Below are 24,802 nucleotides of genomic sequence, written 5' to 3' on the forward strand. Positions count from 1 at the left end.
TCTGCAACTCCTGGCTTGGCGACTTAACTGTACCCTGGGCACTCCTTCACTTGCAAGCTTCAGAGACTTAGGGGGGACACTCACGCAAATCGCTCTTTGAGGATGATGGCAGTGAAGCCTGCATCAGCTAATCATAAGTCTTCATTTAGTCATGGGAAAAGTTCTCTCTCTCTATTTGCAAACTGCGTTGGTAGGGGTGGGTGCTGTGCTAGGAGACGCTGAATACAGTTGTAGTTTCTATCCGTGCCTGTCTTGTTCACGACCCTTATTTTCCTGAAATTTTATTTTGCAATTGCAGTGACTGGTGCTTGGACAGGCCACAGTAGTGTGTCACACCCGAGCCTGCATTTGGGGGGGGGGGGTAAACAATTAAACAAACATAAAGGCGATCCCTCGCCCTTATTCATTACTCCACTTCAACGTGACGTTTCCAGAGGCTGTCAAGTGACAATATGTTGACGAAGCTAAGGGCTATTTTGCAGTTCTGTATTTCACTCCAGTAAAACTGCATGTTCCAAACAAAGTTTTGTTTCCTGAAATAAAAACAAGTAGGTAGAGGGCAATCTACAGACAAAACAATGTCTAAAACCGTTGCTTTGGTCTGGATGGTGTTTACATCGTTACTGGTTTTATACTAAATAGGCTGCATTTAATGAGGCAGCTAATATGTCCTCACAGGACATGTTCCTCTTTAACATCTGTGGAGATCCGAGAAGGTCACTTCAGCTCAGTGAATGGTTGATAGTGCATTATATTGAACAGGACATGAAAGACCAGCTTACTGTTGTTAATAAAGGCAGACACTATCTTTTGACTGTTTAGGGCTTGTTACAACAAATTTGCACATTACCACCTGAAGATACTGTCAGTTTTCAGCAGAATATCCAATCCACTCTCCTTTGAGCTGTCAGGAAAAAGTGTTTACTTACATCTGTATTTTGACTTTCTTACCTGGGGCAGTGAATCATTTTCTTTGAAAGATCATCTGACAGTGTGAAGCCTAGTTCTCTTTATGGAGGTGATGAGATTTTTTGATTAGTTTTTTTTTTCCATTGCCAGACATCTTTTTATGAATAGAAAACATAAATATTTCATATGAGGCCATACAACAGACCATTATTGTGTACACTCTATAAAGCTAGAACTAGATTCCTGTTTTGTTCAGTGGGATTTCTTCTCCCCAATTTTGCATCTTTTAGTTTTTATTTGTGCCTTATTAAAACATTGAAGTATCTTGTCCACATGGATTATTATATGACTTACTGTATATTGTGTGCCTGCTGTAAACAACAGTTAAATATTTTCACTGTCACTAAGCTATGCTGGTGATGGGTATGAAGGGTTGTAAATGTGTGGGTTTTTTTTGTTTTTTTTTTTTTGCCTGGAAACAAACCCAAATTTGCTTTTGTTTCCAAAGTTGAGGAAAGTTGGATGGATGTTTTCCTTTCAGGTACAATAGAAATGACTTAATGAAAAATACAGAAGAGTCCAATTTCTTTTGCTAAAATGAAGGCTGAAGTTTATTAAGTCAACAATGTCAGTTACAGGATGCTTAGGTGTTTTCTAAAATGAAGAGTTTAGATACATTTAAGAAAATCAATAGCCTTGGACATGTACCCATTCTTGTCAGTGGGCTGAGGCACTTTGGGAGGTCAGCATTCTTTTAACATTACAATATCTATAGCAGTAGTTAAGTGCTGGAAGAAACAATGCAGTGGAAAGACACAATGTAGAGATACCTTAACAAGTATTTATAAGTGTATTCTCTGGCAGGATAAGTAATCACTATTCCAAAAGTTTATTAATAAATTAGTTACTATATCTGTCTTACTAAAGGCACTTTTCTTCTACTGTCTTTCACATAATCCATTCAAAACATAAGCTGCCCAGTGATGTTATCTTTTATAACAATTGTCTGTAAAAAATTAGAGTGGATGAAATAGTGTGGATAAATTACTGGTTCATCCAAAAAGATTAATTTTCCAGTAAAAAGCTTCTCATTTTAAATTTTTATCTACTTAAGAAGTTCTTGGGCCTGGAAAGGAAATACCAAAGCATTTTCCCTCTATTGTATTGTTTCTTAGATTGTGCAGGAATATTAACTGTTCAGGTTAATCTTCTGTTGCTATTCCTGTTTTCATTCTAAACTTGCACACGTTGCTTGCATGCACATCTCATTCTTCCTTCAAAACCTTCCAGGTAGAATTCAAGAAACACATACAGTGTTAACGAAGAAGGCCCAGTCATTAAATGCCCCTGTAAAATTAGCTTTGATGATCACAATTACTATCTCAGCCTGGTAGAGACAATTTATGTAGAAAAAGGACCCAAATGAAAGCAGGATTGACTTGTATTTTTGAGCTTCATTTTGAATGTCTACTGTACAAATATGGTGCTGAATTGGACAGCTCCCTGCAGCAAATGTCCTGCAGTATCCACATTTTGCCAAATTTTGACTCCACAATAAAAAGAAACCCAGCTCATGATTTCATCTTAAGTATAGATCATTAAAGATCTATTTTAACTGAAGTATAAATAATTAAAAACCTTCCAAGTCAGGTGCAGTAGTAAGATTTAGCCAACTTTTTCATTTTGTATTCTCTAGATCATTTTATTTTTATTGGCTTGCAGTCGTAGTTATGGTCTGCGTAGCTTCTCAATCCCATTTCTAAATAAAGGAATCTGAGAGGATCAAGTAAATGGAAAGAGGATTTTTATTCTGTACCCAGGAGATATTGTAAACTGAATTTGGGAAGATTATTTTACTTCTGTTTTCTAATATCTCTAGCAAGGAATTAGCAAGAGCAAACATCACAATTTTCTGTAACCCTATTCTTAAAATCCAGTGGCAGAATAGAAACATCCTTTTTATTGATGTTTTCATCATGTTAGAATTATGAGAAAGTTTTCACGTGGTCAAAGGAAGTAATCAGACACTCATGGCTCTTAACACTTACTGATTTTATTCAGGATTCTTCTCACTTCAGTATGCGTTAATATCAGCTCCCATCCACTTCCAGCTATCAGGCCAAGAGGATATGAGAGAGAGAGTGAGTGAATGAATCTGGTATTCCTTCCAGCTGTTTATCTCTGAAATGGTACACTGTAGTTTATACCATTGAGTAAATCAAGAGTCTGGGTATTACGAATAACAATGCCAACTTTTGAAAAGAAATTCTGGTAACTTGTGACTCCATCTTCCAGGTTTACAGTGGTGAGTAAACTGTTTTACTTAGGCAGGTGGTGACACTGTCAAAATATGTTATTAGTATAGCTACGACTCCATCATTTAGGCTTTTAAGGGTGATAGTCATACTTGATTTAACACTACAGAGTTCTAGTAAACACTGAATATTTCTGAAGGCTTGTGTGGATTGTAAAGAACTGAAAGCTGTTTGTTGCCCTAAAATGAACTAAAGCTATGAACAGATTGAGGATGTTCTTTTTTTTTTTGGAAAAAAGAAGTGATTGCATAAAGTAATGAGAGCTGAATGCAGACATGGCATGTGAAGTGCAGTGGGAGTCTCAAAAGAGCTGGTTTTCTAGCTTTCTGACTTTCTGACTCTTTGAACTCAGTCCATAGCCTACTGTGAGAAGAGATTGAAACACTCTGATCCACAGAGATGTGGTGTTTTTGGAGAATGCTGTACAGTATCTGCAATACCCAGTATATGATGTTCCCACTGATAGGGATTCTTTGCAAACAACAGATAGCTGCTTCACAGAGAGTTTGGCCCCAGATTTAAGAAAGTAGCTAAACACATGCTTAAATGCATTTCCGTTCAGGACAGCATTTAAGTTATTTACCCTCTCTATGCCTCAATTTACACATATGTAAAATGGGCATAATACCTATCGCAGAAGGATGGGTAAGATTTGTTTGCTTAATTTTTGTCAAGTGCATTGCGATCCTTGTATGGAAAGGTCTTGGAAGTGAGAGAACAAAGAAATCCATGCTTTGGTCAGCCAACGGCTGCATCAGCAACTTGCCATCAGCATGAAGGCCATATCAAATTTAAATAAAACAGAGCAGATTGGAGCCACTCTCCTCTTTAATACACTCAGATCAAGAAGGAGGGCCACATGTACTTGTGGTACAAATGGGCATAGTTCCAATGAAGTCAATGAAACTCTGCTAATTCATGCCAGAAAGATCTGGCCCAAAGTATTAGATGCTGAGACTTGTAGTCTCTGTCGATTGCACCTTCATAATAAAGAGGAGGTCAGCCACCTTTCAGAACTCTGTGGATATGATCACATTGTACACAAACATGCTAAGTCAGCCACAGTGTAGTACTCCAGGTATCTGTACAACTGTAGAATAGGTTCAGTGAATCTTAAAAGGCCTATCTATACTATATTTCCAACTGCATGAAACCATTTAAAAATAGTTCTCTGCTAATGTGGCTGGTTCACAACTTGGTTAACATGTTTTTAGAGACAATTCTTCAGTCTCTTAAAGGAAAAATGTTTTTTTCATAGTTATATCCTGTCCACACTCCTGCTACAGTCACGTTAGCAGGACCCATTTTAAAACGGTTTCCGAAGAAGGCTGAAATGTAATTTAGATTGATCTTAAACCACGTTTGCCCAGGATAACATACCCAAGTTATATATACAATAATAGGCTGCAGTTGGGTTTCTGAAACACCCAAAAGTCCCTTAGCCACTCTTTGGTGATAGTTGTCCCCAGACCTCTTTGATACAAATCTGAAAAATGGGTGACTGATATAATTATTATTATTTAGCATTTGGTGTCCTTTCTCTTGCTTCTCCTTGCCTTTCTGTTCCTTTTAATTTTTCTTCACTTCTTTCTTCGTTTTTCTATTTTTTGCAAACTCTGATGCTCCTTGGGCTCAGGGTCAGTTCTAGGGGCAGGCAAGCAGGGCAGCCACCCTGGGTGCCATCTTCCAAGGGGCTTTATACCTCTGCAAGTTTTTTTTCCTCTTTCTTTTAATCCACTGATATGTTGGCTGTGGTTGGGGCTTCTTCTTTTTTTTGGCTTGGTCACTGGGGATGGGGAGGGGTGAAAATGTTTTCCGCCCTGTCTGGCAAAATGGCTGGGGCCGTTCCTGTTCAGTACATTTTTTTTCCCATGTAGAAAGAAAGCCCACAATCTTTTAAGTGACACTTTCTGTTTTTCTCTCTTGTATAGTCATTGAATATACTCCTCGGTTATTTTTCTATTCCCACATCAAGTGTATGAATTCCTTGTGCACCTTTCCTAGGAATGGCTTATAAGTGTCTGTGTTTGTACGCCCGTACTTCACTTTCTGCAATAACTAAGCAATGCCAAAACAAAATCACAGTATAAATCAGAGTGTGCACCTTTTGTGATGGAAATCAATTAAACAAATGAACAAACTATCAAGCTGGTGTAAAGGAAGGAAAAAGAAGGGGGAGAAGAGAAGGAGCAGAGGCATTGATGGGTAAGATAAAAGAAGCGGGGAGGAAGAAAAATACGGGAGGAGAAAAAGAAGCTCAAGAGACAGCTCATGGTTGATTTAACCATGGACCTGTTCTTGATCCCATTGAAATTAAAAGCAAAACTTAATTGATTTCAGTGGGATCAGAATCAGGCTCCTGTGCATACAGGACTTGAGCCAAAGGAAAGTTATCCAATGGAAAGACAGCCCTTGACCAAGCCCATTGTTTTTATTTCATCTGATCCTTGCTTCATGCAAGGAACTAAGTGTCTTTAACTCCTGTCAAAGGCAGTAGGAGTTGAGGACGCTGGCTCCCTAGAGGAGGAGCTCACTCCCTTATGGTGGGGTCCATTGTTTGGTAAACATTGATGGATGTGGTCAATGCTTTATTGTAACATGAATAACAAACATCATATATTACCTTGCATGTTCAAAGTGCTATACAAACTTTCAGTAATTAACCCTCACAGCACTTCTGTGGGACTGGTAAATCCTGTAAAAAATCTCCTCAATTGAGAGATAGGAAGCTTAAGTGACTTTCTTAAAGTCACACACTGCTTCAGTAGCAGAGCCAGGAGGGGAACTGGAGATGAGCTGGCTCCCAAACCTGTTCTTATGCCTCCAAACCACGGCTGGAGGTGAAAGTGTGAAACTGTCTCCTAAATCCACCTGATTTAGGCTTAATCAATTTTTGCCTTTATTTGTACAATTTCAGACAGAATTATTGTCAGACAAATTTATTGATGCCAGCAAATAACAGACAAGATGGAATAGGTAAATGGGCCCAAGTTACCACATTCTCGGCATGGGAAGTTCTTTTACATTCCATGGTGGCCATTGCCTTCTCTGATCCCTTGGTCTGGTCCTTCAGTCCCATTCCTTCACTTTCTGCATCCGTGTTTTTTCCAATCTGGGCCTTGTTCACTTAGGTGTTTTATACATTTCTACATTACAGATTACTTAATCTTTATCCAATCAACTTTTAGCACATCACCCCTGGGTTTTTTTAAGTATCCCGTACATGATGTATGTGCAGCCTTCATTGACCCAACTTCTGCATTTTTCCTGCTGGTTTTTCACTTTTTGGGTCACGTCGTTCTAAGTCACTCTGTTCCTGAGCCTTTCCAGACAAAGTGTGTTTTATATTTATCATTACATGTTTGTGTAGGTCTTACTTACATCTTCTGGCATGACATATTACTTATCTCGCCAACAATAACGTCATTTTAAACAAATCACTCATGCCAGGCAACACTTTGGCCGAAGTGTTACCTTATCTATACTCGTTCCTTATACATAATTACAGTTTATTAATATCTAGCTAACAAAGCCCTTAATCTTACCATTTAACAGTTCTTCATTTTTATATCTCAATAGCATAGTCAGTATGTGTTATCCTATTTTATCTCTTAATCTATTGTGGGGTGGGGGCTTGGAAAACATGATGAATCTTTAATGTCAACATTTTTTGTCACAGTTAAATATATGTTTTCAAAGGCCTTTTTCATTCAAAGTCCAGTTTTGTTTGTGAATCATTCAAAAAAACCCCCCAAACCCTTCATTAGAAATTTTCCTGGGTTGCATTTTGAGGGATGTCTCAATTTTAGGGCCTTGATATTTAGTTGTTTTTCATGGTACCACAACACCACACAGGCTTTCCTAGTTTATATGCAGGTAAATAGTACCTCCCCTGAATGTGGATATACCAAAGGCATACATTCGTTGTGGGTTCGTGGTATTATAAACAAGCTTCTCTAACTTGGGTCTCATGGTTCTGGATAGCAGCAGAATCTGTGCGTGGAAATACAGCCATATTATATAGAGCTGGGCATGTACTATTCTGTTTTATTATTATTTTGGGGAGGGATCTTCAAAAGAAAGCTTAAAGAGCTAGGTGACTTTTATTGAAAATCCCCACCTTTGTTATGGTTGTGGCTGGATGAATTCTCCATCTTCCCCCTAATGCAAGTTAGCCATCAAAGACATCTGCTGGTGATGCAGAGCTAATCAGTTATAGTCTTCTCTGCTTCTGACTTGATCTAACAGGTTGAACAGCAGATGTTCATTGTATGTAGTAGATCATCGGTGGCACCCTATGCTTATATTACCTGGATCCTAGGAGTCTGGAAATTTAGGGCCTCACTTAAAGCCCCCTGAAGCCAGTGAAAGACTCCTATTTAGTTCTGTGGGCTTTGGATCAGGTCCTTATTCAACATGCATTCCATGATCCAAGGAGTCACATTCAGTAGCAGTCAAACTCCTAGAGAATTCTCTGTAGTGTAAAGCAAATAACAGACATTAAAAGAAGGGAACACAAGCAATTTATTGACCTGTTGTTATGACTTCTTGCTGTACAAGTGCCGTTTTCAGATGCACTTCCCCCACCCCACCCCCCCAAAAAAACAACAAAGAAACATATGTGGTTTGCTGAGGTTGAGCTTATGTTGTCTTTGGAGTTTACAGCTAGGATTAGCGTGAACCTTTTTCCAAGGAGTGGGGGATTAAGCTACATAGTCAACTTTCGACAGAGAGACACCTGCAAGAAGAGCTTTGATGCTTATTTTTGCAGTTGCTTTAAAAAAATATGATGCGTTCTTTCCCCATTGCCTGACTGTTAACATCCTCATCTGATCAGCTGAGAGAGTGGATTTTTTTTTTAAAAGCTTGATCTGCACTTTCTGCTTCCGGAAAGAAAACACCCCTCCAAGTTGCTTGGCATTTTTTTTTTTTTGCAGAATTACATAAACATTTTTTTAATGTCGGGCAGATTGCCACAGCAGGCTTATGCAACACTCAGTTGGTTCAGGGGTGATAGGCTCTCTCTCGATTTTTTTTAAATGCTTGTGTTATTGAGATGATGAGGGCATTACAATGGATGACAACTCCCCGTGAAGGGGCATGTACGTATTTGTTACTTGTTAGGGTGATTAAGAGGGAAATAATTTTATATTGTCCTGTGACTTGATTCCTGGGTCATCCTGAAGCAGCACAACCGAGAAGAGCATCTTGCAGAGGAGAACGCTCACAGTGGGGTTATAGGGATATGACAGGCAGCAGATGGTCTCTTAGGCTCTGCCATCATTGAAAATGATAGCTCTTTTTGCTAAATGTGGCAGCCTCTTTGGAAAGGCGTGTTTTTCCTGAGAATGATAATACACAGAGTGACGAATTAAACCCCAGCAGCTAATTGTATAGTACAAGAGGTCAGATCACGGCAAATGGTGCTGGTCCCTCAACCTGTGGAAATTCTTAAAGCTCATATTGAAGGGAAATTGGAGACAAAAATTCTATTCTCGAGGCAATTGGTGGTGCCAGCAGTTTTCTGTATGTCTCCATTATTCTACTACGAAGACATTTGAGGTCCAGGTGGCGGCATGCTTTATCCCCCACAACCTACCTTGTCTTTTAGCTGCATCTAGCAGCAATGTCCTAGTCCAACGTTTAAGTCATCACAGTCTGTTGCCATGGAAGTTGTGATACAAAGGCAATATTTTAACAAATCTATGGCCACAGAGGAACTTTGCAGTTGTCACTTTGCTGTATGTTATGATGGAAATTTGCCAGGGCAGCAGGGATAGATTTTGTCTCATCTGCTTCAACAGCACACCCTTTACCACCTGAGCTAAAGGAGAATCCCCATTAGCTGTTAACCGTATGGGGTCTGTGGTACACAGGGGAGCAGGCCTGATTTCATCTAGAGCAAGACAGTGGTGCATGTAGTAATAATAATTGCAACAATTCATGAAAGCTCCAGTTTGGAATTTAAATGAAGTCTGTTGCAGAAACTAGGGACATTGTAGCAGAATTTAACTCTAGTGTTGTGGAATACAACAGGCCACGAATATAAAGCTACTGTATCTGAAATATTATAAGACCTTCCATGAAGTAGTGGTAGTTGACCTTCTCAGCTTTGGAAGTTTGCATTAGGGAAGAACCTTGAAGTCTCAATATTTCTCTGATGTTGCTCTGAACTGTCCAAACATCTTGTGAATATGCTTCCTTGTGAGATTTCTGGTACTTCCTGCTTCTGCTTGTGTAGGAATGTCCTTTCAGTGGTATTTGGGCTCTAAAAATAAGGGACATAAATGTTAATCAACTATGTCTGAACCCAAAAGAAGCTCAGTTTGGTTTTGGTTTGAGTTAGGGCCAAGGTTTTGCAGAGGAGAGATTCTTACTGTATTTGAAAGGGGTTGCCCATCTCTCACATCCAACGCTCTTCTTGAAAATACATGAACCACTGTGCACCTTGTTACAGATGGTACCAAAGGCGGATTTTCTCTGGGAGGTTTTTAGCTTCTGCACCTTTGAACAATTATTGTTAAAATGAGATAAAACTCATTTCAGGCAACAAATAGTTGAAACAATAAGTTCTCCTTCCTTCTGCCTTGTGCAAGGGACACATTTTGGCTTTGAATTAATGTCCAGGAACTGCTTACAGGCATTTGAGGGTAGAATTTGACCAAAATACTTCTGAAGATGTGTTCACTGATGTCTTAGGGAATCTGAGTTGTACACATGTGCACACATACATACAAACATACACACACAGCCTCCCTTCCCATGTTGCTTTCTGTGGTAAGAGATATCACAAAAAGGAGGGAGATGGTAACTTTATCAGGGAATATCTGTCCAATATCAGTTTCTGAATTTCCATGTAGTGCCTCTGATCTGCACACATGTGAGCATCTGGCCTTTGAAAGCAAAGGGCTTAAGTACATGAATTGCTCTTAAGACAGACCATGACTGGTAATAAAAGGGCTATTATTTAAAGGGTACTTTCCAGAAAAACTAGGGCTTCACTACAAATGCATTTGCTTTAATGACCACACTATGCCAGTCAGAGGAAACAGCATTAGCTGATACCTACTTACATAGGCCAACAGAGGCAAATTAGCTATATTACGAGCCAGCTCCTGAATGCACTGCACAAATCGGGGGATATTTTAATGCTTGAGAAGCAATAGCTAGAGATGATGCCGAATGGCTACTTTCTTGTTTTCTTCAAACACCCGCCCCAATGTGGCTTTTCATTTAAGATGCACAGTTCCTCTACTTTCTAGTAGCTAACCCTCTGTGGGCCATATTGATCCCTGGTCTAACTCCTCCAGAGGTTAATTTGACCCTACTGTTGTAATATCCTCCTTGCAAATACATCAGAGCCCATTTATAACCCATAAAACAACTTCACTCACTCTCAGTGGAGGCTCACAGTGCTCCAAATTGGCTTTGAACAGCTCCTATTCTACTTAGGAAGACGCTGGTGTTTTGATGAAGTATTTGCTTCTAACCATGAGTAAGTGTACTAGTATTTCCGCCTTTTATGATGAGTTCTTAGGCTCACCCACCTTATCTTAACAATGAGTTTCTATGGTAGGTCTTTCTAGAACACCACTCTCTTCCAGTTATGCATTTGCTCGCCTACAATAGAGTTGGGGTGTTTACCACCTGTGAGCATGTGTTCAGTCAACCTCATGTATTAGAGCAGTCACAGTTGACTGGGAAGTAGCAGGTACTGGTCGGCACAGTTGCCATCTGCGGGCTAGAGTTTGGGTGTCCCCGTGTGTCTGGGTAAAAGAGAGGGGCAGGGATGGAGCCCTTCCTCCCCTGAGTAAATAAGGTGTACATTTTTAATGATGAGCATCAGTAACCATTGGAACAATTTGCCAAGGGTCATGGTGGATTCTCCATCACTGACAGATTTAAATCCAGATTGGATGTTTGTCTAAAAGATCTGCTCTAGGAATTCTTCTGGGGAAGTTCTATGGCCTGTGTTATCCAGGAGGTCAGATTAGAGGATCACAATGGTTCCTTGGGGCCTTGGAATTTACGAATCCTCGCCAGCACAGAGGGCGATAAAGGCCAGGGCTTGTGGTCCATTAGCAGAAAGCCTGGGGATAACTCAGCCAGACTGCACTCCTCTCCCCCCAAAGTAGAGATGGCCTAGTAGGTTATGCCACCCTGCTTCTCATCCACTAGAAGCTGGAGGCTGGCTTTTTGAGGAGTGCTGACTTTCACGGAATGTAGCTGTTGGCCCTCCTAATCCTGCAGTGGTAGTGCGCCTGGAAGCATACTGCCTGCTTTAGTCCTACGTGTGCAGGACTTCAGTACCTGCCGCTTAGGTGCTTCATTTCTCCATTTCCCTCCTGCAATGTGCAACAGCCAGAATTCAGCCCTTGGTCTGGTAAAACACTGCTGCTGTCCAGAAGGATACTGAATTACTATTCAGAAGTAACCAGTTCCTCTAAGAGCCCTTGCCCAGGAAGGAATCAGGGTGTTTTTAAAGTATGTCTCAAAAATGTGGTTATGTAGATTTTTTTCTCCCCCTGAGTGAGTTTGTTATGTAGATGGAGGGGTACCATTGTGCTAACAAGTCATGTGCTTGTTTGGAATTGCTACTGATCAGTTAAGGAAATGGGACTCAGGGCACTATATGCTAAATATGTATTTCATCTTTGGATACATGTGCAGTGGCTTCTTTTGGTGCTAATACAATACCGGTGCAAAATTGCTCAGCACATTGGATGCATGCTGGGGTCTGTGCTCTTTTGAAAATTTGGCCTTTGATGTCATCGTGGGAGTTGCTGAGTGCTGGGGCATTTTGGAGACATCAATATGGGATGGTCAGGGATGAGGCAAGGCACCCGCATCTTTAAGAACACAGGTGTGTTCAGAAAGCTGCAAGCGGGGACTTTCTTTCCAGAATACAAAATAACCATTGGTGATGTTGAAATGCCAATATGTTCTTATGTCTGATATACTAGGCCAGATTCTGATCTTGATTACCTTATTGTAAATCCAGCCCAACTCCACTAATCTCTGGTGGAGGAACTCTGGATTTACACTGCGGTAAATGAGTTCAGAATCTGGCCTACTGACCCTAAATTTTAAAGACAACCCCCCTGAATTTTACAGAGCCGGCACTGTCTCCTGCAGCAAATGGGAGGTTAGGCAGTTCTTTGTATTATAAAAGTTTTGTGTTTCTGAGCTGTTGTTCTGCTTGGAGGGCTTCTCTTCAATCCTTGTGGAACCCTGAGGAAACCCCATTTCCCCTCCCATATATATTTCACTCCTCTCCTCTCTCACACTCCATGCCTTTCATCTCAGCCATTGCTACTCTAGCCATGGAAGACTTCCTGAAAAATTTGTCCAAGCCAACCTTCTATCAACCAGAGGGATTTGCTGTGGATGGAAGCAAGGCACTCCCTTCCCTTTCCTCCCCTTTCCATGGGGCATCAACACCCTTGTCAGTCCAGGGAGCAAGAGAGTCCTGTTGGCCCTTCAATGCTGATTAACACTGTGCTAATTAACACAGAGAGTCTGCTACAAAACTTCTCCATGGAAGTTATGTTAGAGTTAAAAGAAAATAGCAGTCCATTGGCGCTGAACCGTATAGGGTATGTAAGTAATATGGATCAAACTTGTGGGCCCATCCATGGTCTCCTTGGAATGGTGAGTCTTGTTTACATGTACAGTGTTGCGTTGATCACTAATATGGGACGTTATCAGTGGATTTTCCTGCACCACATATTGACAGGGACTTTGAAGAGGTGGGTGTCTTTCCACTCTGGCGGACTGAGCATGAATTCTCTGTTAGGATCAGGTGCATCAACAATTAGAATCATGCACTCAGTTGGTTTCCTGAGACTGAAAGTAGTGGGCTGTGGTGGTTTTCAGTCCTTTTAGTTTTCTGTGGGTGTATGTTCCAAGGCATGATAGGGGAGGCCAGAGGAGCATTTCTTAGTGTTATTAAAACAACATACATATTCTTTTATATATGAGCTTTTTAATATGACTTGCTCCATTTTTCTTACAAGTTGCGGTAGGATCTTTGGTAGGCCCACAGCCTTTAATCTTCAAGGGGAGAGAGAGGGCTTTTGTCTCCTCTTGCCTGCCCTTCACCGCCCAGCTGCTGCAGTCCTTGATATAAGTTCTGCTGGTCAGAGTGCCTGAGGCATGAATAAAAACCTCGGCAACTAGACTCCACCTCCATAGAGCCTGTGTTCAGAAAGAGATGCTAAAAGGGAAGGCTCTGCATGCATGGTGCTTCTGCTTCCCATCTCACTTACGTGAGTGTAAATCAATTGACCTCAGGGGAGTGACTCCAGATTTACCCGAGTGGGAGAACAGTATATAGCCCAGTGTGTCAGAGGGGCAGCTCTTTGTGGGTAACTTCCATGATTGTGCACAAGGAAACACTGGGAGGGAGAGACTTCATTGGTCTTGAGGCTCTTTGATCTTTCCTCTGCTCCTAATGGAGTGTCCGTTTTTAATATCACCTCACTTTGATTCCATCTGTTGACTTACAGGAAAGAGTCTGAAGGGCAGACCTTCGTCTGAACAGTACCCCAAGTGTGGGTTCCCTCCAGAGTCTCTCCCCAACTGCAAACAGATTTCCCCCATCTCCACATAGAATTGCCTCCTCCAGCTGCCAAGCACACTCAAAGGCTGCTGTGATGGACACAGCCAGTTGCCTAACCTGGATCCCAACAAGCTGAGGGCCATATCCTGAGATCCTTGGTTAGGCAAACTCCCACTAACTTCATTTGGTGGCAAAGCTCATGGAGTAAGAGGGACATTGGGCTGAGCAGGAAGAATGGTCTAGTAGTAGCTGGGGCACAGGTCTGAGACGCAGGAACTTGGGGTTCAGTCCTTGGCTCAGCCACAGGCTTCCTGTGTGACCTTGGGCAAATCACTTAATTTCTCTCTCGGTTGCCTCCGTGTGGCTGACACTTCAGAGATGTATTCTGAGATGCTTAGATACTGCGGTAATGGGAGAAAGATAAGTTTCTAGACAGAGCGTCAGGGTGCTGAGGGAGCAGTGTAGCAGATGTAGCTGTGTAACTTACGATTTTGTTTTCTACGTATTGCACCGTTGATGTCTGACAGCTGTCTGTGCAAGGCCAGCGGCCGTTATCTGAGGCAGAGCTGTTGCGGCATGTTCCTAGAGGAGAGGGACATTGTGTGCTCTGTTTTGAGGATGTTAAGAGCTCCACACAAGAAGCCATTTGCCTTGCACAACAACGAGTTTTATCGGTCCTTCAAAACCTATGAACAAAGCTGGGTGTTCTTGAGTACCACCCGCTAGCATTATATCCATATCTAATTACAGACAGACAGATATCTCTCTGTTGTAAATCACTCCTGTAACAGAGGAGACTTATCTTCCATTCTTCCTTATGTTGTTGTTTCCCTTAAACTAATATAAAAGTCATTCAAGGCTGGAGCAATGGCCTTAGGACCGGGGAATGAAAAGTCTGCTTAAAGACATCTTTGCCACCACCCTGGACTGGTGTTAGGTGTTTCTTGGCAGGACCAGAAAATCTGGCCCTGTGTATTTTGGTTACAGAAAAGTTTCATGACAGAAAGATGAAATAAAACCAAAAGTAAATATAGCGAAGTGCTTTGAGCAAGTAACAGCGTGAAGTAGTAAACATGCCAATGCAGTCCTGCATCTGTTAGTTGTACTGAGAAGCAATTTCTGGATTTTGAGATTGATAAAGAGCTTTGTTTCCTTGTTTTTCTTTTGAAAGTGTTATGGACTCCAGTAAACTCTAAACGTAGTGGGATTTTCCAGCTGTCACTTGTAGTGATTAGTTGGTTACGTGGATCTGTTGTCATTATTATATGTGGTATTGCCCAAAGAGCCCCATCTGAATCAGGCCCCATTATGCTAGGGGCAAGTCTCTACATAAAGCAAGACTCAGGGTAGCATTTTCAAAAGCTTGACTTAGGAACCCAAATCCCATTTGAAAAACAAGCGACTTTGGCCCCAGATCCTCAGATATTTAGGCACCTAACTCCCATTCCACTGACTTTCAATAAGGCTTAAGCTCCTAAGTGCAAAAGTCACATTTGAAAACTGGACTTAGACTCCTAAATCATGTAGGAACTTTGGAAAGTGTTATCCTAAGATGCTGCCTTGAAGGACTTAGACCTTTTTTGAAATGAGACAAGAGTGTGTGTTAAAAAGGATGGGAAAGGGAAGTGAGCACAAGGGGAACGATAATAAGTTCATGTCATTACATAGGCTACTTTGTTCCAAATCATTTGAAAGGTGGTTTTTTTCCTTAAATATGTAAATATATGAAATCAGCTCTCCCTCACTGCTACTGATCCTCACCATCATTGGCTGGCAGGCAGATATCTTGTGCGTGTCGCAGTAGGGGTGGGTGTTGAGGAGGGATTTGAAGAAGAGGGCAGACTCTGTTGCCGGCCAGTTTCACTGACATCAGTGGAATAATAGCAGCAGATTTTTTAGCCGGGAGACGGGAGTGTAGCCATATAGATTAAGTCACAAAGGTCTCTGGTGCATAAGGAGCTGTGGGAAAGAACGTGTGGAGACATTTGTGGGAGAACCAGACAAACAGGCATTCACAGCTGGCACATCATTGACAAAGCAGGTGGGGAAATGGGTTACATGATGAGAGACAAGACAGAGGCAGAACCACATAAGATGTTGAAGGTGATGACAAGGAGCTTGGATATGACATGGGGGAAATGAGGGAGCCAGGTGAGGGATTTTAAATGGGGAGAAAAAGATGATATTGTTAGGGTGACAGGTAAGGAAGATGGATTTTCACTGCTCTGTTTTTACTTTTGGAAAAATATTTCCTACTGGTGTTCATATGTTAGGGTGACCAGATAGCAAGTGTGTAAAATTGGGACAGGGAGTGCGGGAGGGTACTAGGTGCCTATATAAGACAAAGCCCTGAATACTGGGACTGTCCCTGTAAAATTGGGACATCTGGACACCTTATCATATGTCTGCCTTTGCTTGTACCCATTCGTGTGGCTGGAATGATCAGAATGGAAGTAATTTTTTTGATTTTCTTTGATGTTTGATGGTAAGTGAGAATTTCACACCTGAATGCCATTGCCTGCAGGTGTAGAATATCACCACTTCTGGGAGTGTCAGTTAGAACCAATTATAACTTGACTGACCTGTATTAAAAAGCCTGTAGGACTAGTCCTTGCACAATGGAGATTTGTCTTCTTTGCATGTTTCTGATGTGCCAAGTTCTCTGCTTTAGGGATCTGGATGCAGTGCTCATTCAGAGAGTCTTAGAGGGCCACAATTATTTTTCAAACACCCAGAGATGTGTGCACCTGTAGACTTACAGGACCAGTGCACAGTTCCCTGCAAAGAGATAACAGACTAAATACAACATGACCCAACAGGTGAGGGTCATAAACAGACAAGTTGGGGGGGGGGGCGTGGGGAAGGGAATGGAAAGGACACACATGACTAAGAGAGGGGGGTGTAGTTATTCTGTAAGGCAAATGCACATGCTGATGGTCATTTATTGACCTGTTTGTTCCCTCTACCTCGCGTCTCGTTGGCAAGATGGTGGAGGTGAGTTTTTAGGAGGTGCTGAATGTGGACTGGTGAACAGACTTGTGCTGGGGGAGGGTATGTTGTAAGTGTAAGGGGCAGAGACATAGGTGAGCCAAAGACTCTCTCTGCACTAGGAAGATTAAAACCCATCATCCTCCAGGAGCGGAGGCAACAGGGGAAGATGCAGTGTGGACAGGGCTCAGGCATTTATGCCCAAGTATTCTACACTAGACTTGATTTTCCTATTAAACGTCCCCAGTTGCTGCTGTAACCCACACACCTCCTGGGTGTGGTGTTCTGTCCCATCTAGTGGCACCGAGACCACTTAGAGAGAGTTAATGAGTCTTCTCTGCAGCCTTAGTGAAGAGGCTTTTAGCTCATGTGGTAGAGGCTCATGCACTAAGCTCCAGAGGCCCCAGGCTTGATCTTGCCCACTGATGACCGGGGTCCGTCGGTGGGCAGCTGCACGGGTGTTCACAGATTATTGGAGCTTTAGGTGACTTGGGGGTTAAAACTCTGGGGGCTGATCGACAACATTGCTTCTACCATCATTACTAGTGATGGAGCTATATTGGTGATCCCAACAGCAGGAAATGTCAGGAAGACAATCCTCTCTCAGAACAGGGTTAGATGATGTGGTCATAAAAGCATCGGAGTTATATCTCACGAGCATCCTCTCCTGCAGTCCTTGGAGGAGCTGGGGGTGAATACAGGGGGTGAATTATGGGTCCTAATTTTCCTAGACAAGGCCAAATGCTGCTTGTTGACCTGAGCTAGAGTTGTGGGCACTCAGCAATTTGGGTGTTTGAAGTTGGGCACCCAAAAATGGAAGCACCCAAATGCAGAAGCCACTTTTAAAACCATATGGCCTAAATGTATTAGTGCTTCAGAGTCTTTGTTCGTAAAGTGGGGATACTGATACTTAAATCCTCTGCCGTGGGCTTTGAGATCTCTACGTTAAAAAGCACTCTAAGCTAGAGTAATAAAAACAACCACAGAGTGAAATTAAGAGAATCCCTTCCCCCCCCCATCCCCCATTGAAAGGAGCCACCCAAATCCCTCCTCATGACAGGATTGCACTGAATAAGAATTTCCAGGTTAGTAATAGCCCGGCCCCAAACAGTACGGGGCTCAGTTGCTGACATTCCTGAGTCAATGCTAAGGCAGCCTTGCTGCTTGCTTCAGGGATTGTGTATGTGGAGCGCGTTTCGGTAGTGCTCTGAGTTAACAATTTCCCTTCCTCCACACTGCCAGTCACTGGATTTTCTTCATTTTAGTGATTAATTGCTCTAAATACTCCTGCACCTGGTCTGCAAGAGTACAATTTCTGAGATGTTTCATTTGAACTTGCAGTGCAAATGCAAGAGAATTTGGGGGAGTATGCACACCCACATGTCACAAGGTCGAGATGGTTGCCAAAAGGACACACAGTAAAAGAACAGTTAGTTCTTAAACGAGGGTATAATCTAATAAACCGAAAGGAGAAAATTATATATTGGAATATTTAGTCTCCCCCGTCCCCCTCAACATGTTCAAGCCATGACTAAAGTGGCTATTAAGTGTATATATAGGCATCTGTGCTTCTAAAAAAGTGAATGTGTGTGATTGTTTGGGAATCTCTGTGGAATGAGTTGGAGGCTGTCACTCCAGTTCCTAGTGACCTGGTCTCCATATTAAAATCCATCGTATTAACAAAAAAACCCTGTTCTGGCTGGCACAAATCTGTGCATCTCATCCTCAAATGGTGCCCGCTGTCTTGGCAACTTCAGTAAAGGGGCTGTGGTTTGAAGGAGGATGGAAAATGGGTTACTTTCTCATCCTTCACATTGGTGCATGCAGGTCGGGGTTAAGTAAGACCCGTTGGTTGGGATAGGGTAGGTTGGGATGGGATTCTCAACCTTTGCTATACTGTGATCCCGAGTTACAACTGAGGAAAAATGCCAGGGCACCTCCACGCATGACCCTGACCCTGTCTAGCTATATACAAAAGCAGAGGGTGATCATAAGTTCTCTGGGAGTTGGGACTCCCAGGTTGACAGTCCCCTACATCCCATGGTCTAGCTGTTCTGAGGACGCCAGCTGCCAACACCAACAATCTGGTACCATTTACATGCCCTACATTCACTTTCAAATGTTATCACAAAAGTTATTGGGTGTGAACCTAGTCGATTTTGCTAACCATTGATGTATTTGGCTGTGTAACAGTCGGAGGGTGTGCCTCCAATGGCCCTTCCTGCTGAAAGCAGCTCTCTTCTTTCTGAACGCTTTTACCCCTGCTTGACTTAAGAACTCAAATGAAATGTTAATTGCTTTACCAGCAACATTGTTGAAAAGCAAAAATACCAGGCTGACAAGCAAGGAACCATGCGGTCTGGTGCTGATAAGAGAGAACAGACTATGTAAGTCCATGAAAAGTCAATGGCTCCCAATGATGCTAGGGCAAATTCAAAAGCTGAAGGAAAATCACTCAGTAATCAAGTACCTTTTTTGTTGCCTTTGTTTGGAGATAGCAGGGGTGACTGGCATCTCAGGCTGTGTTAACTTCTGCATTGTTTTGCAACAGGCTGCTGGCTGGCTTAATGCAGCCTTTCGGCTTCCGTTTTATTGCAAGTGGCTAGGTAGAATGCAAATGCAAATGACAGGAAAGGGATCGGCCCTTTGGGGGATGGATGAGTTACAGGGTGTCAAGAGCAGGATATACTATGTGTGTGTATGTTACTTCTCCTCCCAGGTGTGGACGCTGCCACCACATCTCCCTGTAAGCAGGATCAGAGCCACCGTCCGTTCATGCCCATGGGATTTAACCATAAAATATGCTGATATTGTCAAATATCACTCCCAGACCCTAGATTCAGATTTGAGGGAGATGAAGGTGGAGCCCAAGGCCCTGGGACTCCTTCCCAAGGATGCTGGGAGGAATTCAGACGTTGCCATGTTCAAGAGCCATCCTTTTGCCAACTGATTGCCTGTCTTTCACCAGGGAACAAAAGAAAACACATGGCCTTGTGAGTCCCCCTGGGCCAGGACTCAGGAGTTGTGAGTTCAATTCTCAGTTCTGCTGCAGCTTTCCCGACACCGCGTAAATTACATAATCTCACTTTGTCTCAGTTCCTCATCTGTCAAATGGGCATAATAGCATTTCCCTTCTTCTACTCGTTGTCTGTCTCTACAGATGGTAAAGTCTTCAGGACAGGGATTATCTCAGACATATGTACAGTGCATAGCCTCTAGGTACGTGGTTAGGGCCTGTAGATGGTACTGTATAACAATGATAATAGTAAGTGGGAACCTAAATGCCCATTTAATCAAATTAACTAATTCATTTTTCTATTGTCATCAAGGTGCAAGAGCAATCCAGTCTTTTAAAAAAAAATATGATTATTCTCTCCTAGGAGGGTTTAATTTGCAGATGAAAATGGGGCAGGGTGGAACATTCAGAATAACCCCAACCGTTAGAAAAGCCTATTAACGTAATGTAGAACTCTTTGAATTGCTGCTGTATTGTATTATCCCGCATCATACGGCACACTTTGTATGGTAATGGACTAGCTAGGCAGTATACATGCAACTGCTCTATATGGATGTAATTGGAACTGCTCAGCTGTGTGTCATAGACCTGTAATGCTAATGATGAGTCTCTTTTGTAGTGCATTTGTAGCAGGGGGATCTGGGTTCCATCCCCACTGTTGCTATGAAGTTCCAAGAGCAATACAGGGACAAGCATGCCCTCGGGTGTGGCCACAGATTTGTTACAATGTGTACAACACCCATCACAAAATGTCTATGACACGGTGTGAGTTAATTGGCAAAACTTAAATCATAAGTAACCAATAATTAATAATTACAACTGTACTGGCCTGATGGTTTAGACTCAAACAGCCTATCTTCCAAATAAAATCGTATGAACAAAGAGGATAAGAAAATGAATCCAGAGCAGACAAACCAGCGAAAAAGGGTTTCTGAGCCGAGTAGAACCTCTTCCTATTGTAAACGGGGAGAAATACTGTGATCTACTGTACGGGCACAGAAGGCCTCAGACACAAGAGGAAAACTGCATTGCCACTATGCAGAGGGCCAGAGAGCAAAGAATCCATGCTGGGTGGGGGGTGGTCTCCATACACCCACATACCGCCAAGTGCTAGATCTTGGCAGTACTTATCTACTCTAAGCATACTGGGTACATAGTCATTGAATCCATGCATAGCGTGGATCAGCTGAGTCAACAATACCACTAATTGAGGAGAAGTGGGTATAGCCCACATCCCCTGCAACTTCCCCATTCAGGAAAGTAGTGGCTGCATGTAATTTTTCTTACTCTATGCAAAGTACTGTATGTCATTCAATCATTAGACTCTTTCCCTTTGCACCACGTTGCTGGGTTGACTCCATCTCTACCCATTTCCCTTGGTTATTCTCTTCTTTCACCTGAGCGCTGACCCATACACTTTTATAGACCTTGCCACTCTAAGTACCATCTGATAGGTGGGTAAGGTATTTGGGAGGAGGGTGGGTGACGTATAGCAAAGTGTGTTATTTCGAAGAACAGCCCATATTGAATATGTTGTGAGTAGCGATGGGTAACGTTCAAAAGCTCAGGTCGGGATCCAAGAGTTCAGATGCTTATCCGAGCTATTCAAAGGTCAGCAAAACTGGGCCTCGGTTTGTGATGTTTGTAACACCTTTGAAAGGTTATGGCCTAATCATCTGGTTTCAGTGGGAATTGAGGACACATTCTAGGAATCCTGCTGGAGAGGTTGGCAGGTGAATTTTCTATGGGACACATAGGAACCAGAATCCCTTCTCTCCAGCACACTCATTTGAGTGAGGTCTTAATACAATCAGTTATGTTTCTAACTCGCTTCAGGACTCTTGCATACATCACTCCAAACACAGCCAAAATCTCATAGGAACAGTAGGTATTTTGCCCTCTCTGCTAAATGGGAGAGGTGTGTGAAGATGAAAAATGAATGTAAGGGTCAAATCAGTTTTGTATCAAGCTGCAGGAGGGTGATTCCTGTTCAAGCCACTCAGGTTTGCATTAGTTGTGAGTGGTAGGCTGAAAAGTGATGGCTGCCAGCACCACAGAAGTGCCATTATTGCAGCATAGTCCCCGCAGGGTAGTCGTCACATTTCTCAAATATGTTTACCATTCTGTGTTACTCATAGCCCTATGGTGCTTTAGGAGGTAACGTTCCTTGGCCACCCTCACAGCCATGAAAGAAGCCTTTGAGAGCCACATGATGCTTTAAAAGCGTTGAATGCAGCCACAGGGATTCTGGGAATCTGAAATGGCAGCAGCCACGTGGTGCCCGATGGGCAGGCAAGTTCCCCCACAGAACATGTCACTGACTGAGGACTCAGAAACTTTATTATGTATGTCTTCAGAGCCCAGCATTATGATGTGGCCGGTTCTAAGAAGTATGATGCATTTTCCAACGTTCTGTGAGAAGGGATAATGTAACCAAGGTGCTTTTTTTTTTTTCTTTCTATCCCTGACATGAATTATAAAACAGTAAGCGACAACAGTCTGACTCAGCCAACGGACGGAGCCTAACAGTTTTTTCTCTCTGATGAGTTGTGATACGGAGTCATTTCCTCCTAGTTAGCTTTCAAGCCCAAGGACTTCAATAAGGCCGCCGGTGAGGTAAAGAGGAGGGCACTTGGTAAAATCTAGTCCTTATCTGACTGACCGATGGACACATAAGTAGCTTCTTATTTATGATTGGAATTTAACTTTAGCGACAAGGAAGGGAATGGAAAATACCTATTTCCAAAGCATGCTTACACTCAGTGAAGTGCCTGTATAAAAGGCAGAATGGGATTCCATGCTTATGCCCCCTCTGTGACTTTTATAACAAATTTGCTCAGTTTACAAGTCAATAATTTTTTGCCAACTGCCAACCTAATAAACTCAGTCTGAAGATCAAGCTGTGTTCTCTCCATCTCTGCCCTCATCACAGGTAATATTCCGCAGTGAGCTCGCAGGAAACAGCTTTATTGGTGGTATGTGAGGTGGAATAGAATCCAGCTCATTCTTCGCAGTAGAGACCCTATCATGCTAATCGTAGTAAAAAAATTTCTTCCTCTGAAATAAATAGCAGATCTGACTTGGAAACATCCCAGGAGCTGCTATACTGAGAAATAAGGGGGCATTTTTTACCATAGTCTCATCTGATTCTAACCAGACAGTTTCATGTTTTATTTCTGGTTCACATACTCGTGAATTTCACTGCTTGTTTCTACATGGGGGTCAAGCAGAGTGTGTCTGTTGCCTCTTGTGGGGTAAGGAAGTGGAGAGAACAACTTTGATTACATGTTTCCCCCTCACTATTCCTAGCAATCAAGATCCAGTAGAATGACCAGGTGGAACATGGGTTTGTACATTAAAAGACTTATAGGATATATAGGTTGAGATTCTGTGCTGTGCTTCCAAGATTTGTAGCACAGAAGGTAAAGCCCAGGGGAGGGGAGCCAGGGAAGCCACCTTTTGCATCTGTGGGATTCTGGGATTTTCTGGGCATTGGTGCAGCCGCTGGTGTAAAATAAAACATTTTCCCAAGGGTTGCCTATGGGCTGGACGAGCTCTGAACTGTAAATGTCCTAAAGGCGGCCACCCCTTCTGGAATAGTCCTATAGACTTTAGAAGGAACAATACCCTTCCCATAAGATCTTTTTAACCTCCCTATATAATAAAGAACTATGGAATTATAAAGGTTGGTTCAAAAATTCTATCTAAAGTATATCATTCCCTATTAAAGTCTGCAAGATTATTCCACACAGCGTTGAAAACTAGACTGCACATTAAATTCTATAGGTTTTAGAATAATTTCTATAGACTACTATTAGAATTTCTTTAGGTTCCCATAGGTTCCATCTTAATTAAATAATACAGGATTTTTCCATAAGAGATAACTTTCCCGGCAAACCATTCCACAGCCTAATGGATCCAGTTCCTAATTTTCAACCTACATTTTCTGTTTCATAATTTTTTTCCATTCCTCCTAGCTTTATTCCCGTTTACTACTTGAAATAAAATGTTTTCATCCCTCAGATATTTATGGACTGTCAGCAAGTCTTCACTGTAATTTCGGTTTAGCCAAACTGTATCTATTTGTATTTTAAATTCTCTTCATTAGTTAGTATCGTCCAGTTGCATAATACTTTCTTATCCCTGTCTTTAGATTTCTTTATCTTCTATAATTTGTCAATATCTCTCTGGGATTGGGAATTCCCAAAAGCCAGTCAGAAAACAGCATTCTCCCTGTTATCGTTCCATCAGAATATTCATTTGAATTATATATACTTCATCAGTTATTTTTAGAGCTGGGCAAAACATTTTGTGAATTTATGTCAAATTTGCAAAATTATTTTGGTTGGAAAAATAATTCCAAAAAAATTCAAACTAGTTGGTTGCAACATTTTTAATATGAAATGTTTCAATTTTTCAATTCCAAATGATGTCGTGTTTTGAGATTTACTTCTATTTTATTTTAACAAAAAGATTAAATAAACTCAAACATAAAATGAAATGGTTCATTGTTGGTCAAGGAAAATATTTTGTTCAACTCAAAATCATTTTTTTAAAACTTTTTCATTTTGATAAAAGAAACCCCTCCCCCACCCCTTCCTCAATAAACAAAACTTACAAACCTTTGTGGGTTGACCCAGAACAAATTTCTTCCCTAATTTTTTGGTTTAGCCAATGAAGTGAAAAATCAGTTACTTGCATAGCTCCAGTGATTTTATTTTTTAATTCTACCCTCTTTAAGGAGACTGTAAATACAAAAGGTGTACAAATGTGACAGCCACTATCTTGGCTGATACCTGGGATGTCTAGAGCTCAAAGCATAAGTCTGCAGTTCGAGCTAAAGGGACAGTTTCTGTAACAGACACAGTATCTGTGGAGAAGGCACAGAGAGGAAGGCAGAACACAGATTGACCAGTGGGTTACATATTTCCTGTGTACAGAGGAAGCGTGTCATGAGATTACAATGCCCATAGCACCATCTTGACTAACAGCAAGAATTCAATGAGGGATCTC

The 24,802-nt window shown here is 41.9% G+C and overlaps 1 protein-coding gene across 1 annotated transcript in view; it reads left to right on the forward strand.

Annotated features, from left to right (window-relative positions):
• The window catches only part of KCNK9 (potassium two pore domain channel subfamily K member 9), a gene marked incomplete at both ends in the record, with an annotated part of 118,915 nt that overhangs the window by 966 nt on the left and 93,147 nt on the right, over window positions 1–24,802 (forward strand). The window lies entirely within an intron of this gene.

Source organism: Lepidochelys olivacea, assembly GCF_965140295.1.
Source record: "Lepidochelys olivacea isolate rLepOli2 genome assembly, chromosome: 2".
Lineage (NCBI taxonomy): Eukaryota > Metazoa > Chordata > Testudines > Cheloniidae > Lepidochelys > Lepidochelys olivacea.